Consider the following 12,740-nt stretch of genomic DNA (forward strand, 5'->3'; position numbering starts at 1 on the left):
TGGTGGTTTGGAATCTTGATGGCTCCCATTAACCAAGACAATTGACTGTAGGTGGCTCTGTTTTACTGGTAAGTCTTCCTGTATACATGTGTGTGCTGGCAAGTGGATAATGAAGTCTTCCAGTGACATGTGATCATGTCACCTGAACTGGAATCCATCTTTAACCTGGTGCTGTTCCATTTAGAAGGATGGGGTGGGAACCCGGAGAGAGCCAAATGATTCCTGCCTTATGCAAAATATATATAAGTAGGTGGAACAAGCACAAAGAGAGGCAGCCATCATGAGAAATCCCCTAGCTACCACCTGAGCTGGAACAAGGGCTGAACCAGGGGAAAGGATTGTGCCCAGACTAGGAAGGCACCAACTCTGTGAAAGAAACTTATTGAAACATCTCTGAGAGTGAGATTTTATCTGTATTCAGTTGTATTACTGTACTAGGCTTAGACTTGCGTGTTTTATTTTATTTTACTTGGTAATTCACTTTGTTCTGTCTGTCACTACTTGGAACCACTTAAATCCTACTTTCTGTATTGAATAAAATTACTTTTTACTTATTAATTAACCCAGAGCATGTATTAATACCTAGGGGGTTGGGGTGGAAAACAGCTGTGCATAGCTCTCTATCAGTGTTATAGAGGGTGAACAATTTATGAGTTTACCCTATATAAGCTTTATATAGGATAAAACAGATTTATTTGGAGTTTGGACCCTACTGGGAGGTAGGCATCTAAGTGTTAAAGATAGGAACACTTCTGTAAGCTGCTTTCAGTTAAGTCTGCAACTTTGGGGCATGTGGTTCAGACCCTGGGTCTGTGTTGGAGTAGACTGGCGTGTCAAGCTCAACAAGACAGGGTGCTGGAGTCCCAAGCTGGCAGGGAAAGCAGGGGCAGAAGTAGTCTTGGCACATCAGTTGGCAGCCCCAAGAGGGTTTCTGTGATCCAACCCATCACAATTGTAAAAAAATTATCTCCCATAAATGTAAGCTAACTTGCTTCCCTTAGCGATTGGCTGAACAAGAAGTAGGACTGAGTGGAACTGGGGACATTGTTTTTTTTTCTGAGTGCAGTTCTGTAATAAAACAATCTACATTTGTAAGTTGCACTTTCACAATAAAGAGATGGCACTACAGTACCTGTACGAGGTGAATTGAAAAATACTATTTCTTTTCTTTGTCATTTTTACAGTGCAAGTATTTGTAATCAAAATAATAATATAAAGTGAGTACTGTACAGTTTTTATTCTGTGTTGTAATTTAAATCAATACATTTGAAAATGTAGAAGAATATCCAAAAATATTTAAGACATTTCAATTGGTATTCTATTGTTTAACAGTACAACTAAAATTGTGATTAATTGCAATTTTTTAATTGTGATTCATTTTTTGAGTTAATCGCATGAGTTAACTGTGATTAATTGACAGTCCTAATTAAGATGTGTTTTGTTGAAAACAGTTTCCCATTGATTAACAAGACTCCATGGGAAATTTTTGACCATCTGTATCCATGAGTCCTAGTTATCAGATGATTTAGGGCTTCGGGAGAAAGAAAGTTTTATGCAAGTATCCCTCATTGTTCCCTCCTGGATGAGAAGGGCTTTCGTACTGTGGAAGTTTTCAGATGATGAGGCTGAGCAATAGAGAAAAGCTGTCACTGAAATACTGAAAACAAATGGGGAATAGACAGACTCTCTGAGCATATACAGCTTTTGGAGATAAGATGTCTGGGTGTGATTACTCTGGATTCTCAGAAGAGCATTTTAATAATCCAACTATAAAAATCACCTCTAAGCATGATTCCTTTCAGAGTAACCATTTTCAGATCTCAAAAGTATTCTTTTGTAAGATAAATTACAGTGGTAGTGACCTCAATAATACCTGTAGCATCATGAAATCTTTGATTTATGTTTTAGATAAGAATTAAATATTGTATTATGCTGTTGATTATAGATGAGACTGCAGTGACAAAAACCAGGACTTTGCAGTTCCTTTTAAACAAAAGTTGGGAACTGTGTAAGAAGCTGATTTCCACAGTGTATAATAGTTTCCAAAAGGCAATTTAAAACTGCATATATTTCATTACAATTAAAATGTTCTGTGCCAGATTTATTTTTTCACTATTTTTGTGGGGTCAGAGAATTTCCTCCTGGCCACAGTGGCCTATGACCGGTAGGTGGCACTTTGTAACCCACTTTTCTATATGGCTGTTATGTGCAGGAAGTTTTGTATTCTTCTGGTTACTGGTCCTATATAGGTGGCATGCAGGTTCTTTGCTAAGCTTATCTTTCTGTGGGCCTAATGTCATCAGTCACTTCTATGACATCCCCCCGCTGTTGAAGTTTTCCTGCTTTGACATCCACAGCAGTAAGGTCTTGCTATTCACCTTCTCCAGGCTCATTGCAATCCTCACCATCCTCCTATGTTATCTGCACATCCTTTCCACCATCCTGCAGATCCACTCCACTGAGGGCAGGCACAAAGCCTTTTCCACCTGCACCTCCCACCTAACAGCTGTCACTTTGCTCTATGGATCTCTTACTTTTATTTACATCCAGCCCAGTACCAGGTACTTGCTAGAACAGGAGAATGTGGCCTCAGTGTTTTACACTCTGGTAATCCTCATCCTGAACTCCTTCATCTACAGCCTGAGGAACAAGGATGTGAAGGACACTCTGAGGAGGGTAGTATACCAGAAGATATTTTCTTAAGGAATGTCATTATTAATATGACCCCAAATCAATGGAAAGAGATGAGCCATGTTTGTGTACAGAAAAGCATCATCTGTGTGATTCATATTACAAGGAAAGTCATTATCCATCTATCAAAATGTCAGTCATGTACTTAATGAAATTCAGTTGCTTTTTGTGTTGTTGTGTATAGTTGGGCTAGGAACTTATTTATATGGGGAACAGAACAGGCAAGAGGCTTTTCCAACATTTTGTGGCTCCCTAACACAGTTATTGCCTAATCAGTGAACAACACAACACTGAGAAATACACTAGAAAGAAGACCACCAGTAGAGTTGGTCAGGAATTTTTCAACTAAACTCTCTTCACTGGGAAAAAAAATTCTTGTGGGAAAAGGCCAGTTTCAGTGAATTACTCATTTAAGAAAGAAAGAAAGAAAGAAAGAAAGAAAGAAAGAAAGAAAGAAAGAAAGAAAGAAAAGCTTAAAATTGTCCAAATGTCTATTTTCCCTTTTTAGTTCAAAATTACTCTGTTTCAAAACATGTTCATTAATTAATTTTTTTTAAAAATCCCTATAGTTTGAACTATTGGAACAAAATATTTTGATTGATCAAAATCAATTTTCCCCCTGCTTTTTGGTTTGTGAAAATTTGAAAATATCAACTTTTGGGAATGGGACATTTTTTAAATCTCAAAAAATTTTGTGGGACAGGAAAACCATTTCCTGCTCAGCTGCAACCATAATCTTTGATTCCAAACTAAAAATCATCCATTCAGTGAATAAACAAGAATCTCCCTTAGCCTCCAGGAGAAGAGATTTTATACTATATTCAAACCTGAAGCCAATTCCTTATGGAAAATTCCCATATAATTTTATTAGAAAAATAAGTCAACATTCTATACTATTCTTAAACCCACTGAAACTGAGCATGCTGCTGTATTCAGCCAATGAATGTTATGTATTGCGGTATTAATGTTAATAGGATACATGTGTAACCCTTCTGCCCCTCTGAGTTGGCAGCAACAAGGGCTGGGTTCAGTATCCAGGGGTTCCATTCAATAACCCAATGCCAAACCAGCTCGAGCCCCCACCCAGTGACCTGGGAAAATCTTACACACCCCCCTAGGCGCCTCAAAGAGGCAATGCTTCCCCTCTCGCAAGCACAGAGTCTCGGTGTAGCAGAAAAGGTTTAATACATGAGATAAACAACAAACACTAAATTGGGAAAAACACCTCAACTAGAGTTCATAGACCAAACCGTGAGCAAAGACCCACCCCAGGAAATTCGGCTGTGTCCTCTTTCCTGGGCTCTTGAGTCCGGCAACCTCCCAAATCACCCACAGTCCCAAAAGTCCCACAATCCCAAAAGTCTCTGTCCTGGGTCAGTGCAGCCCCAAAGTTCCAGAGTCTATCTGCAGAGGTCCCCCCCCTCTCAGCCTGAGCAGAAAGGGGCACCTTACGTGTCTGGGGCCAACTGCCCTGCCTCTCCGTGGGTTCTGCTCCCGCCTTCTCCACGAACTGCTCCGCATTACCAGCCGCTCCACTCTGCTACTCCAGCTGTCCTTACAAACTGCTCCGCTCCACCAGCTGCTCTGCTCCACCAGCTGTCCCGTGAGCTGCTCCAGTTGTCCCTGCAAACTGCTCGCTCTGTGGGCCGCTCCACCCATCTCACAGCTTCTCCGCTCTGTCAGCCGCTCTGCTCCACCAGCCGTCCCCACAAACTGCTCCACTCCGCCAGTGGCTCTGCTCCACAGCATAGCTTTGGGCTCCCCACTAGTTAGCACAGTACTCAGTGCTCTCAGCTCAGTAATTTCAGCTCTTTAGCAATTTCAGCTCATAGGAGGGGAGCCCCAGTGCTAGTGCACCATTAGCCCAAAGTGAGTTCAGCTCAGTAACCTGTATTTAGATTCTTTAAGGGAATAAAAAAATCAACTCTAACATTCCACAGTAGAAAGAGGAGTGGCTAGAACTGGTGCTTCTGGCTCTACACAGCAACTGCACCACAAGACACAGATATCTGTCCCTAACTTCTCTCAATTCACTGGGTTTTGGAACCCATGTCCCTTGTCTAGCAAGTACCACCCAACTGAGGGTGAGTCATTTGTCACCAAGCAGTCCCACAGCTCAGCAGTCTGGGATATGGTAGGTGTGCCTATGCAAATACACTCTCTGAAATTCTTTCCACCAGATGTCAGTGTAGAGCTTATCCTGACACTGCTAACATCGGCTAAGCAGCTAGTTAAATTTTAGGGCCATGATGCTGTTGCAGCTGCAAGTAGATACTCTGGTATTTTCTATGAAGTCAGGAGGGGCAAAAAAAGAAAGAACCAAATTTTTGACTTTACCACCCCCATCTTATGTAACCAGCAGAGTCAGAAGCTCTCTCTAGCTCACGGGTCAGCAACCTTTCAGAAGTGATGTGCCAAGTCTTCATTTATTCACTCTAATTTAAGGTTTCGCGTGCCGGTAACACATTTTAATTTTTTTTAGAAGGTCTCTCTATAAGTCTATATATTATATAACTAAACTAGTGTTGTATTGTAAAATAAACATGGTTTTCATAATGTTTAAGAAGCTTCATTTAAAATTAAATTAAAATGCAGATCTTATCAGTTCTTAACCTGGGGTGCATGCACCCCCTGGGGCAGGGCCGGTGAAAGGATATTTTGCCACCTAGGCGAAACTTCCACCTTGCACATTGGTTCATTGAGGGGCAAATCCCCAATGAGCTTTTATAGACCCCAGGGGCCAGCCATGCCCAGGGGCTGCTTCCCAGACCAGGTTCCCTCCTCCCCGCCCCCTGAACTCCCCTGGAGGGTGCACAGGCCCCCTGCAAGCCCATTCAGGTGGCCCCCGCCCCAAGTCCACTCACTGGCTTTGCTGGGCTTGGGCTGCTGCAGCAGCTCGGCAGGGAGGAGCCACCTTCTGGAGGCACCAGAGAGCCAGAGTGTCCCCACTTGTGGCAGCAGTGAACCCCAGCCATGGAGGAGCCACCCGGAGAAGGGGTGCATCAGCCCTGCAAAGGCGGTGGTGGCACCACTAGCGGGGAACAGCTGTGCCCCCCTGCCCCTCCTGCCCAGGCTGCACCCCGGCACCCCCCCAGAGGCGCCCCTAGGCTGCAGTGGATTATGCAGGCGCCAGCCCGCATGCGCACCCTGGCTCCCCCCTCACCTAGGGTTACCATCTTTCAACAATCAAAAAAGAGGGGAGATCCCTGCCATAGCCCCCATCCACTCCCTCCCACTTCCCACCCTGATTGCTCCAGTCAGAAGTCTCCTCGCTCCTTGTCCCCTGACTGCCCCCTCCTGGAACCCCTGCCCCTAACTGCCCCCCAGAACCCCACCCCCTACCTAAGCCTCCCTGTTCCTTGTCCCCTGACTGTCCCCTCCCAGACTCGTAGACCTTAAGGTCAGAAGGGACCATTATGATGATCTAGTCTGACCTCCTGCACAATGCAGGCCACAGAATCTCACCCACCCACTCCTGTAACAACCCCCTAATCTATGTCTGACTTATTGAAGTCCTGAAATTGTGGTTTGAAGACCTCAGGCTGCAAAGAATCCTCCAGCAAGTGACCCGTGCCCCATGCTGCAGAGGAAGGCGAAAAACCTCCAGGGCCTCTGCCAATCTGCCCTGGAGGAAAATTCCTTCCTGACCCCAAATATGGCGATCAGCTAAACCCTGAGCATGTGGGCAAGACTCACTAGCCAGCACTCAGGAAAGAATTCTCTGTAGACCCTCCCACCCTAACTGCCCCCCCCCAGGACCCTACCCCCTACCTGTCCCCTGACTGCCCCAACCCTTATGAACACCTCTGCACCCAGACAGACCCCTCTCGCGACTCCCACACCCCATCCAACCACTCCCCACCCCTTGACAGGACCCCCAGAACTCCTGACCCATCCAATCCTCCCCCTGCTCCCTGACTGCCCCCCCGGACTCCCCTTACCATGCCCATGCCTGTGAGACACTGGCTCTATGTGGAGGCAAAACATGCTGCCGGGCTGCTGTGCACATAGCCCCTCCCCCACAAAGTGCTGAGGCAGCGGGAGGGGGGAGCTGCTGGAGGGGCAGCAGTGGCAGCTCACACTTCTGGGAGCCGCAGAACCTGAGCACAGTGAAGGGGGAGCTGGGGGGGGGCGTGCCTGCCCATGCTGCGGCCCGGTGCTGCCCCAGAAGGGGCTTTTGCAGCGGATGCATGCAGGCAGCGGGCCTCAAGCACCCTCCGGGTTCCCCCTCGCCGCGCTCAGGCTCTGCAGCTCGCCGGAGTGTGAGCTGCCACCGCCCCTTCCGCAGCAGGCTCAGGGGCTCGTGGCCCGGCGGCTCACACTCCCGGGAGCCGCAGAACCCGAGCGCGGTGAGGGAAGAGCCAGAGGGCGCGCCTGCTGCCAGTCTGGGGTCGTGGCCACCTGCCCCACTTCACTCAGCCGACCGTGCGCGCTGAGCGGGGCCGGCGGCCGGGACCCCGTCTGGCAGCCGCGTGCCAGGCAAAATCGGCTCACGTGCCAAAGGTGGCACGCGTGCCGTAGGTTGCCGACTCCTGTTTTAGCTTTTTCCAGGGTTATGCTGTGCTCATGCCTACTGCTTGGCTTTCTCACTTTTTAGTTAGTTGAAATGGTCTGGAACTGTTATTAATGCTGTTGTTATGATCCTGTTTTTTAGAAGACAAAACAAGACAAACACACAAAAAGGAAAAGACAAAAACAGCAAAGATAGAAAATGCAGTTTCTGTCTGTAGTGTTAACTTTCACTGCCATCTCACTTCTGGAGAAACAGGGATGGGACACAATCTTATTAACCACTCTCAGACCTGGCAAATTTGTACCAAACACTGGACTGTTTAGAGCATGGCATTTAGTTGCCTTTCTGATAACATGCTTACTGTAGCATTGCAAAATATACAGTCTTTGTTGGCTATGCCAGACATTTAATAAACAGAAGGGGAAAAGGAGAGGCTAGGAAAGAGAAGAAATAAAGAGTGAAAGGAAAAGTTCCCACAAGGCTGTGTGTGTGGCTGGGATTTAGACAAGTGACTGGAGGTGAAATGTCCCCTGGGTTCTTCTCTCTCCTTCTTGCCCCATCTGGTCAGGATCTCGCAGGATCAATAACAGAAAGTGTCCTGGAAAATCCTGACATCCGAGGAGACAGTTGGGGCGATAGCCAGGATGGTAAAGCTTGCTGCAGCGATTATTGGCTTCATCTTCTGTTCATTTTCCCCCACAAGTCTTTTATTTTAAGAACCTCAAAAGGCTTGTCCTGGAGCAAAGAGATCTTGACATTTGCTGTTGCAATAATTGGCTATATCTTACTTTTTTCTCCACAAACACAGACAGAACCAACTCACTGATATGGATTCTGGGTAACACATTATTTGCACAAAGAACTGTAATTTGGACTACTACTGAAAGGCCTGATGCAGTATGGCCCTGATTCTGGTGTCAGCTAAATGCTTCTTAATCAGGAATGCACTGTAGTCAATGAAGCTACACCAGCATGAAAGAAGTGTGAGTGAGCTCCAAACTGAGCTTTATGTGTAACTACAGGTACATTACAAAAGAGATTAAGAAGGGGAATTAGAGTTGGTTAAACCAGGTATAATGCAGCTGGGCACTGCATACATTTCCCCAAACACCACCACCAGCGCACTTGCTCATGTTATTCCAGGCCAGGAAACGTTCTGTGGAAACTGGTGTCCCAAATTGCCTGAGCGAAGAACGATATCAATTCTTCATCTAGCCATCATTCCAGAGACACAGAACATGCCAACTGAGATTAAAAACTTTATTATCAAATATATATCACAATGTACTCCTGGCAATGATGGGGCTACCAGTTGAGAATTTCTCTGATTTTGGGCTCCGAGCAATGGGGGCAGCTCATCTGGAAAATAAGAAAAGGAAAATATAGATGATACTTGAACTTATGTCTAACTATTGGAGACAATAAATCTTTGCGATAATCCTCAATCTCCAAAAGGACGTACAGAATATTTAGTGATCTCATTTCTGCCTCATCTGTAATTCTGAGTCTTGAAGTGCTGTCCCTAATGGCCACTGAAGCAAATATAAATATTCTGTATCTTCAACACACCAGCGTTTAGGGAGAAGAATGAAATAGCTCTCTCCACTGGTAAATTCCATAAGTATTGCTCCAACGAAAGTGGAATAAACATTATCTCTGATTATTCTTTTGAGGTTAGTTTTTTCTGCACTCTGATTTTTGGCTGTTTCAACCTTGTTTATTCTGTTTTTGCTTTCGCAATAAAATACAGTTTCCTGACTTTTGGAGCTATTTATTTTGGTTAGAATAAAATAGAGTAAGGGAGAATATTGAAAATAAGGCATTTGGATGTCTAATATTTTATGTTTTCTGTAACTTATTCAGTCAAAAAGACTTTCATGTTTCCTTAAGTGCCAAGAATTCAGATTTTTTAAATGGATTTAGTACAAGTTTAAAGGTCATAGAGTGATTTCCATAGAGCTAGACATTCTCAGTCTATACATAAAATAAGTGCAGCCTAAATCAGGTCCAATACATCCATGGTCTTCAGATATTCTCTGCAGGTCAGAATTCACATTAGGAGGAAGAGAAAACGGAAAAGTCTGTGGGAAGGTTGCAAACTGCTTTCATCCTGGTGCCTGTTCTGAGACCAAAAATAGGATTTCAATTTCAATAGCCTCCAATAGCCCCTTAGCCATCAATGGGTCAGATCTTAAAATGGTGTAAGTCAGTACAGCTCTGTTGGAATTAATGGGTCAAATTTTCAGCTGGTGTAAGTGGGCCATAGTTCCATTGAAGTCCCTGTAGGTTGGAGCTATGTAATTTATCTATCTATCGAATTTGTCCCCATACACCCTTATACCCATCTATCTACTTAATCATCCAAAAAAGGCTTTGACATAGGTATGAATATTAAGAATATCTGTATTTACACTGGAATGGTGACAATGTTTAAAACCTCAAGCTTTGGGACATAGGGCTTGATGAAGGTTACTGTCCAGACTGAGGAGGTAATTTACCCAAGAACCATGTTACTCCATAATGCTTATTCTGACAGCTTGCACCTAACTCTGAAGCATACTGTAATGACTACCACAGTAAAGAAATAGATCATTAGGGGACCTGTTCTGGAAATTCCTGTATTCTGTATATTTAATTTAATTAATTTAACTTTTTAAACCCCTGACGCAGGTAATATGACAGAAGGAACTGGCGGGATTGAGAGCAGTTTGTTTAATATATAGGAATTACCCAAGCTATTTTCAGATAACTTTCTAACTAGACTAAAAATCCGAAACAGGAACGAGATACTTCACTGCCATCGGCATACATCTATATTAATTTCAGCAACATTGCTGACTGCATACTGTTCTCATGCACACAAGTATGCACCCAGAGTAGTTCAACTGAAGTCGTTGGGCTAATTAAGAGGTAGCCCATTTCCTGTTTTCTTGAAGCAAATGGAGATCATAATAGAATGTATCAAACACCCATTTACTGGGACTCTGGATCATCGCTCTCAGAGAAAATGTTGTCATCAGAGCTGGTCAGGTATGTTCCCATTAAACATTTTTTTCTCTCACCCATCCATCAAAACTGGAAACATTTCCGGGAAATAATCAATTTTGGCAATTTTTTCAATATGAACATTTTTTGGAAAAAAAAACTTATAAATTGTTAAAACATTTTGTTTAAATGTTCAAAATTAAAAAAAAAGCTGTTTTCAAGATTCAACACGAAAAGTCATTTTGAAATTTCAGCTAATTGCAGCTAAAAAAAATGTTTGCAACCAAACAAAAATGATATTGAATGTATCAAAATACTATTTCAATTTACCTGGATTTATTTCTTTTCCTGATTTTTGGTTGGCAAACATTTTCAATATTTTGACTCCATCCCAATTCAAGACAGGAAAAACTGTCATTATCTCAAAAATTTTCAGGGGATAGGAAAACCGGTTCAGGAACAGAAAAGCAAGGCTAGTGAATTAACTCTAGACCATTCACTGGTCTCTATAAATAGTCATAGGAGATTATTTACTTTCCTTTTCATATGGAACATTACCTTTCTTTGTTGCCTCTGACTGTATAGGGAAATCTATTCAGGCTATCAGGTTGGACGCACTTTAATACACAGTATGCCCTAATTCTCAGCATGACAAAGCCTTAGCTGTAGTGGACAGTGTGAGTGTAATGCAAACAGTGCATTCCCTAGGATTGTCCCCTGATGTATTCCCACTGCCTCGGGTTGGTACAGTATTTCATGAGGGAGGTCAGAATGAGTGTGAAGGATCCACTCTTTGTCCTTTCTTGGTTCCTGTTTAATTGTACATTTCACTTTTCCCTGTAAAGATCATGATTGGAAGAAATGGCAGAGGGAATTCACACTGTGGTTACAGACTTACTTTTCTAGGGATTTATGGATCATTTGGTGCTTCAGGTCCCCCTCTTTGTGTTGTTCCTAATGATCTATATTATTGCCCTGGTGGGGAATCTAGGGATGATCATGTTGATCAGGTTCAACTCCCTACTCCACACCTCCATGTACTATTTCCTCAGCAATTTGTCCCTTGCCGATGTTGGTAATTTCTCTGTTGTTGCTCCTCAGTTGCTAATGACTTTTGTGGTGGAGATCAAACCCATTTCTCTCACTGCGTGCACAGCACAGTTTTTCTTTGTCTGTAACTTTCTGACCAACGAAGCTTGCCTGTTGGCGTTAATGGCATATGATCACTTCATAGCCATCTGTAATCCCTTGCTCTATAGACTCGTAATGTCAAAGAGACTTTGTGTATTACTAGTGGTTGGTTTGTACATATGTGGCTTTGTGAATTCAGTTGTTCAGACTCCATTTATATTTACCCTGTCCTTCTGTGACTCTAATGTCATCAACCATTTCTTATTTGACATCCCCCTAGTCCTTAAGCTGTCCTGCTCCGACACTCACAACGGTAACACGGTGCATTGCAACTTGTCCACTATAGTGGTCATGACTACTGTTCTCATTGTACTATTCTCCTACATGTACATCCTCATTGTCATCTTGAATACCCACTCTGCCATGGGCAGATGCAAAACCTTCTCCACCTGTGCCTCCCACCTGACGACCGTCACAATTTTCAGTGTGACTGTGAACTTCAGGTATTTATGACCCAGTTCTGGCTACACCACAGACCCAGACAAGATCATCTCTGTGTTTTATATACCCATAATTCCCATCCTGAACCCCCTGATCTACAGCCTGAGGAACAAGGAGGATGATAAACAGGAAGGATTGTTCTCAGTTAATATAATTATTGGGATTTGTGCTTATCAATAAACAAGTGATGAATGAATAGTGAATTCTCTCAGTCATATCTCTGATTTCTTTGTTTTAACTGTATTCTGTGGCTTGTTCAAAAAAAAATTGAATCCAAGCCTGTTAATATTGGAAATTCAGTTTCCCACGTTCAGAAATGACTGAGAGGCTGCAAAGAATACAATATTGAAAGGAGCATTTGTCACAGACTCCCTTCAGCTCCACTTTCTGGATATCCACCAGCTTGTGTTGAGGGGAATCCCACCTAGGATCCCCAGATGTTTTAAGCTTCCAGAGACTGAATGGAGCCAGTCACTGCTGCAGTCTTGGGGTTCCTAGGCACACAATCAGGGTGAAGGCCCTCTGCCTAGCTCCCTTTCTGGAGAGCTAGAACCTGCTATCTAGTTGCCTAGCCCCTGGGCTCAGGGATAACTGTTCAGACTCTGCCATAGCTTAAACACTCCCTGTCCTAGAATGCCATCGAACAGCATGAGCCTTCTGGTTTACAGCTGAATTCTCCCATAGGGCCATACAGTATGTGTAAAGAATATAACACAGTGAGAGACACTCTGAACAGGAATAAAACACTGTAGAGCTAACACTTCAATAAATCAAAAACTCATTTAGAAAAGGACACACATCCTAACTTCAATGGACCTCACCAGCTCACCCTTTCCTTGGGCATCCTCTGGGGTATCCATCTGTGTTCAGAAAGGCTGCTCCTCACCCTCCTCATCAAACTTCTACATGCAGCTCCTCT

General features: G+C 43.7%; 1 pseudogene; it reads left to right on the forward strand.

The window, feature by feature from the left end:
- Positions 1-11,050: 11,050 nt before the first annotated feature.
- Positions 11,051-12,001, forward strand: LOC115643881 (annotated as a pseudogene).
- Positions 12,002-12,740: the final 739 nt, after the last annotated feature.

Source organism: Gopherus evgoodei, unplaced genomic scaffold (assembly GCF_007399415.2).
Source record: "Gopherus evgoodei ecotype Sinaloan lineage unplaced genomic scaffold, rGopEvg1_v1.p scaffold_75_arrow_ctg1, whole genome shotgun sequence".
NCBI classification, from domain to species: Eukaryota; Metazoa; Chordata; order Testudines; family Testudinidae; genus Gopherus; species Gopherus evgoodei.